Consider the following 7,106-nt stretch of genomic DNA (forward strand, 5'->3'; position numbering starts at 1 on the left):
GATTAGGTTATGTTGTATCTGTTGAGGTGGAATGGCGAAGTGGACATAGGAATTATACCGAATTTCGGACTAACTTTCGGGCTCCTGGCTGAAATTCATAAAATAAGAGTTGAGTTTGGGTGAAATAAAAAATGAAATTGGATTATTGTCGGCTCAAATACTCTTTTCTCTTGGAATTAGTTTTATCGATGCTCCCTGTTATCCTAAAATTATTTTGGTCTGACGTATATAAATTATATAAATAATTTAATGTAAACGTCTAATTTTATATATACATTCATTAACCAAAATATATGTGTGTAAAAATAAGAATATAATAAAAATATAAAATATATATAATATCTCCTAGAAATAACATTAGAATGAATGTGAATGCGATTACCAAAAGATATTTTTTATGATTTTGATATTAAACTATTTAATTATATTTGATTAAAATATTTTATATTATGATAAAAATAAATTCTCTTTTATTTAAAAATTTATAGAAATAGACATAAAAATACGAACCTTATTTCTTTTTTAATTTTTGAAAATTAGTTAGGGCCAAGAATATCAATAAAATCAATTAAAGGGAAAGAGCGAGCCAAAATTGCTGTCAACATCTATATTTATTATTTAGGAGGAAATTATTTTTGCAATAATTTTTTTATCAATCATATGTCGGTCAATTGATTAGTCACAAATTTTAATATGCATCATGATATTGTCGTAAGTGTATCATTAAATATTTACATCTAATTATGTACATTCTTTTATTAAAGATATATACAATATTGATTTGAGTAAATAGAGAAAATAAAAAGGTTGTCCATGTACGATCATTAACTGTAGTAAGGTAAAGGAGTGATATTAGACAAGATCGAAAGATAATAATATATTATTACAAAGTGTTTTTTATTTGTGCTTTTCTTAATTTCTGTCATTTTTGTCCCTTTCTGTTATATTTTATATTATGAATATTAGTTTCAACCCTAAATTGGATCATAGAAATAATATTTAGATTTTAATTTAATATGACGAATATGTACAATAAATGCTCCTTTGCGGCTTAATTTTCTTCTACATCTTTTTCTTTGTAGAGCAAAAATTTTTAATTTATTAATTTTTTTTTATTTTATATATAGTTTTATTGATTAAGATGAAATAGTGTGTCAAATTATATCTTTTAAATAGATACAATATTTATTTCAACTCAATTGCTATTTTTTAATAATTTTATTATTTTATATATAATTTTATTTATCAACACGAGACACACGTGCAAAGCACGTATATTTGACTAGTAATAATATAAACATAAACATATATTTTAGTTTAAGCACATATATATATTACCACCAGAAATTTTAAGTGGTTGATCGATCATCACTTTTTGCGTTTGCCATGCAATGTCGCTTTCCTTTGTTGCTAGAGGCTAAGAGAGACACATCAATTTGAACCATATTTGTGGTACGATTATGTTTTTCTATATTTAAAATCTTTCCTTGTTTTTAAAGTCAAATATTACAAAATCATTGATTATATTCTTATTACGTACTTAAAACTTTCAAAATTTGGTACTACTTAATTTTTTCTTATTCTAACCTCTTTATATTTATTTCTAGATTTTTCAAATCTTCTTAGAATCAAATTTAGTTGACTTAAAATTCTTAAACTTACGAAAAAAGTATTAGTCGTCATTATTTCTGATGACTTCTAATAAGGAAAGGTTTTGCCAAATATTAGGAAAAACCACTAGTTCTGATAACTTCTAATAAGGAAAGGTTTTACCATAAATATATTTAATTAATTTTCAACTCTTAAATATTAGGAAAAAATAGTGAAAAGACGATTTTGTCTAAAGCAAAAACATTTAATGAAGGACAAAAAGTTCAAACAACATTTCTAAGGCCCTTCACACTTTTAATATATTATTATTATTATAGATTATATATAGGGAAAAGGACATGGGCTATCCATTTTTATAAAAAATGGCCCACATTTGAAAAGGTGAACATGGGTTGTCCAGTCGGATAAACTAATTCTTTTTTTAGCCATTTGACCCAATTGGTCACATGCAGTTTCTCTACTCAATTGATACACTTTTATACCAAATTGATACACTTTTATACTAGAGATAATACATAAATATGACCCTAAACTTGACACCAAATTATAACTTTGACCTTAAACTTTGACAGTGCACAAATATGACCTTTAACTATTCAACACGGTACAAATATGACCTCCGATCCTACGTGGCAAAATGCGTGTTCAACACGCAAAATTGGGCGTGTCCAACTTAAAATCTAAGGGCATAATACATAAATATGACCTTAAACTTTGACAGTGCACAAATATGACCTTTAAACTATTCAAAACTGCACAAAAATGACCTTTAAATAACTTTTCACTATTATTTTTTTATTATTTTTGGCTCAAAGATGAAATAAAATCTAATTTCTTTTGTCATTGCATAAAAAGACCAATATTGAAGATTTATTAATTAGATGGGTCAGCCTTATACGAAAAAATTGTGCGGGTATGTATATATATTATAAAGAAGAGGGCGAATTTAAGTTATATAAGATATCTAAATATAATTTATTTAAATATTAAATTAAAGATGAAACGATACTACTAATAAAAAAATTATAGTTTTAATAAAACGTTATTAAGGATAGTAGTAGTAGTATATTAAATTAACGTTATTACAATGTTATTAAATTAACGCTATTAAAATATTATTAAATTAATGCAGGGGCGGGCCTACGTGGTTGCCATGGGGTTCACCCGAACCCCCTCGGTAAAAAAGTTACGTTATATATATAAAGTATAAAATCTATATTTATGTATGTATATTAATGTTGAACCACGTGAAACAAGGCGCTTAGATAGCCCAGTGGTGTTATTTGCTATTCTTGGCGCTTCCTTCAGCCTACTGCGCGATAATTAAAAAAAACTAGGTTTTGCTGCTATAGAAATAATAATAATAATAATAATAATAAAAAATGATGCCTTTTTAACACAAAAAGCAAAATGTTGACGGTGCACAAATATGACCTTTAACTATTCAAAACTACACAAATATGACCTCCCTCCAAGTCAGCCCTTTTAACGATGTGGCAACGTGTGATTGGATTACCTTTCCACGTAGGCACGAGTGAAACTCACGCATGGGGTTGCAAAATTGGAGGTCATATTTGTTCAGGTTTTGAATAGTTAAAGGTCCTATTTGTGCACTATCAAAGTTTAAGGTCAAAGTTATAATTTAGTGTCAAGTTTAAGATCATATTTATGTATTAACTCTTTATACTATATTGATACACTTTTTAAAAAAGAGAAGGGGAATTCTATGCAAGCACATGCAGTTCCTATACCTAATTGATACTCTTTTATACCACATTAATACACTTTTATATTACATTGATACACTTGCAGTGTCCATATACTCAATTGATACTCTCTTATACTAGATTGATACATTTTTAGAATGCATGTAGAAACTATATAGAGTCGTATAAAATATGTATCTAAATAATAATTGTAGTTAAAAATTATATAAAAATGTTATAATTATTATATAGAATATGTGTATATATAGAAACTGTATCATTATTAAATATAGATATATATCTTTAACAATTGTATTATATTAAAGGTATATGATATTGTATTTTATTGTATAAATAAGTAAAACTAAACAAAACAAATAGTATGTTATTTTAATGATGTTGGTGAATGCAAAATAATTTGAAAAAGAAAAAAAAAATTACTCAATTGCTTAAAAATAAATAAAAAAAAAAGTAGAATCTTTAAAAAAGAAAAATACTAAACTTATTACAATTCTTTTTGAGTGTTGGTTGATAGATCCATGCAAAAATTGAAAGAAAGTGTAAAAATTAGTCACGAAAAAAAATGGAAAGTGAGGTTGCATGGGAGAAAAAGAAATGACGGGGAGGCGAAGTACGTGTAGCCGTCGCGATAGTGGACATCGGGGGCGAAGCAGTGCCATGATCGAGTGGCTATTTACTAGGTTTTTAAATTTAGATGCTAGTTTTATGGAATTATTTTAGTTTTTAGGTGTTATTTTTGTCCTTTCCCCTTATATATATATATATATATATATATATATATATATATTTATAAAACCAAGCAATGTAACTATATAATAAAATAACTTGTAAGATAAGAAATAACAAATAATTAAATAATACTCCCTCTAGTCTAAATTAACTTAATTTGTGAGTCATTTTTTAATATTTAAATTACTTTTTTCGTCTCAAATTAATTAGTATGTGTGTTTTCTGTATATATATAACCAGTCAATGCAACTATATAATAAAATAATTTGTAAGATAAGCAAAAACGAATAATTAAACAATAATCCCCTTTAGTCCATATTTAACTTAATTTGTGAGTCATTTTTTAATGTTTACAATACTTTTTCCGTCTCAAATTACTTGGCAAGTGTGTTTTCCACACAACTTTTAAGAAAAAAATTTAATTAGGAGTGTAAATTGACTAATATGACCTTATTTAATCTTAACTAGATGAATCTTCTTCAATTAATATTGGTGTAAAGTTGAAAAAAATGATTAATTATTTCTTGAATTCTTGAACATGCAACTATTTTGAGACAATTGTAATATTTTTTCTCTCTAAGTCTTTCTCTGTTATTTCTTAAATTTCAAAGCTAAAAATCAACAATTTACCAAACATACCAAGTAATTTGAGACGAAAAAAAGTACCTTGGTTGTTCAAACTTCAAAAGATTATTCAAAAATTTCTTTTGTTTTTGTTCTTAATTTATATTTTTTAGTTGATGAGTTCAAGAATTAGCTCATAGTTACAATTTTAATTTGGTTTTAAAAAGACAAAAGTGAAAGTGATATCCAATTTATATCTTATTTTTTTTCTTAATAGATGTCAGTTATGAACTAGAGAAAGTATGAATTAAGATGCAATACAAAATTGCCCCAAGATGGCGAGATTTTGCGTGGCTGACAGACAATGTCATTAAAAAAGAAAAAAAAAAACTTGGACAATTAAGTTAAAAGTGACAAAAGAGTTTCAAAATGAGGTGTAGGTGACTCAAGTTTTAATAATCGAGTGTAGGTGATAATTACTTTATTATGGATTAAGAAAGTTGGGGAAACTCGAGATTAGCTCACAAGTTTTTATACAAGTTTTTAAATTTACACTTTGATCCAAATGTTAATCTAATATAACAGGAAATGGAGGGGAAAAATGTGTTTCTCTCTCTTATCATTCATTGTTGTTTTCTCTTTCTTCGCGATTTTTGTTGTTCATTGTTGCTGCTGCTTTATTCATCATCTTCTGCTTTATTACCATCATCTTCTTCTTCATTATTATTTTCATCTTCTTCATGTTGACCATTGTTGTTTTTTTTACCGCTACTGCTGCTACTTGACCAATTTTTTAAGTCAAATTTTATTTTGTACATCACTTTGGCATTACTTCATAGATGACTTTGGTAAGTAAAATTATGATTTTTAGTTAAATTTGTCATCTAGGTACACTACTACTGTCATTTTTTCAACAATGGATAGAACTCGAACATGAATCCAACATAAGAGTCATCTGTTTAAACGAATCACTCATCTATTAGGACAGATTAGTCATCTGTTGCAACGAAAGACTTATATGTTGGATTTATGTTTATGGTTCTATAGTGTCCGTAACATGAATCAAACAGATGAGTTATCTGTTGCAACAGAAGAGTTATTTGTTGCAGCAGAGGAGTCATCTATTGCAACAGACAAGTTATATGTTGCAACAGAGGAGACATCTGTTTAACTGGATTAGTCACCTGTTACAACATATGGTAATCTGTTTGGAATAACACAATACAGTTTCTGCCACAAACCTAACAGATAACCAATCTGTTTCAACAGATTGTCATCTGTTGAAAGAACTCAAAACTCTTGCTATTGCTACTGGATTAAAAAATGTTCCTTAAGTCCAACAGTCGATATGTTTGTTGAGAAGAAAAAATAAACAGAATGAAAATTAAATAAGAATTTAAAAGTCAAAGTCGACCAAACATAAACTTTTCATTAAACAAAAATAAATACAGTAGGTAGGTAGATCCTTTATAGAAAAATAAAAATACATACGCTAAAAGAAAAAAATCACCTTATTATTATTATTATTATTATTATTATTATTATTATTATTATTATTATTATTATTATTATTGTCAGTAGGTCAATTGTCAACCGGCAGCAGTAGGGCTCTCCTCAGCCTGCGAATCTTTCGGAGCATCCTTGCTCTCACGGCGCCCAACTCCTACTGTAGGTCATTAATCTGCCTCTAAAGTTCCCACACGGTATCACGCAAAATAGAAATGTCCCAAATAGGATCAACCTTATCTTGAACACACATGAATTGACAAAAAACGTAAATACAAAAGTAAAAAAAAAAGTTCAAATGCAATATAACGTATACTACCAACTGGTAGATTTACACACACACACAAAAAACACACCTCAACGAGAAAGAAATATGATCTTTGAAGAGAAGTGGTTCCAGTTGTAATATGAAAGACAAGATGCAAGAAATAAATAAAATGGAGTAAAATAAAGAGTAAGGAGGGACTTATTTATAGATGATTGAATTTGAATGTGGTAGGCAAGAAGGCACGACTGTTCACCTTCATTTTATTAATTATATTCAAACTGGTAACTTTTTATTTACTGTGAAAAGAAATGACTTAATTAAATAAAGTTGGTGACTTTTTTATTATTGTGACAAATCATGACTTTTCAGCTTCTTAATATTAATTAATTCTTAAAATTAAATAACCGTTTTTTGTCAATTAAATAATCGAAGACTTTTCACCTTTTCAATAACTTTTTCTTTTAATAATAATCGTTTTATTTACCTGTTGCAACAGATGGTCCATCTGTTGGAACAGATAACCCATCTGTCGTAACAGATTTACCATTTGTTGCAACATATGGAATATCTGTTGCGATAGATGGACCAACTTTTTTAATTTCTTCTAAAAGATGATTCATCAGTTGCAACAAATGGAGAATTTGATTCATCAGCTGTTTTGAATGTGTTAGACATAAAGTCACGACTGTTCACCTCTTTTT

This window comes from Capsicum annuum, chromosome 4 (assembly GCF_002878395.1).
Source record: "Capsicum annuum cultivar UCD-10X-F1 chromosome 4, UCD10Xv1.1, whole genome shotgun sequence".
In the NCBI taxonomy this organism is placed as follows: domain Eukaryota; kingdom Viridiplantae; phylum Streptophyta; class Magnoliopsida; order Solanales; family Solanaceae; genus Capsicum; species Capsicum annuum.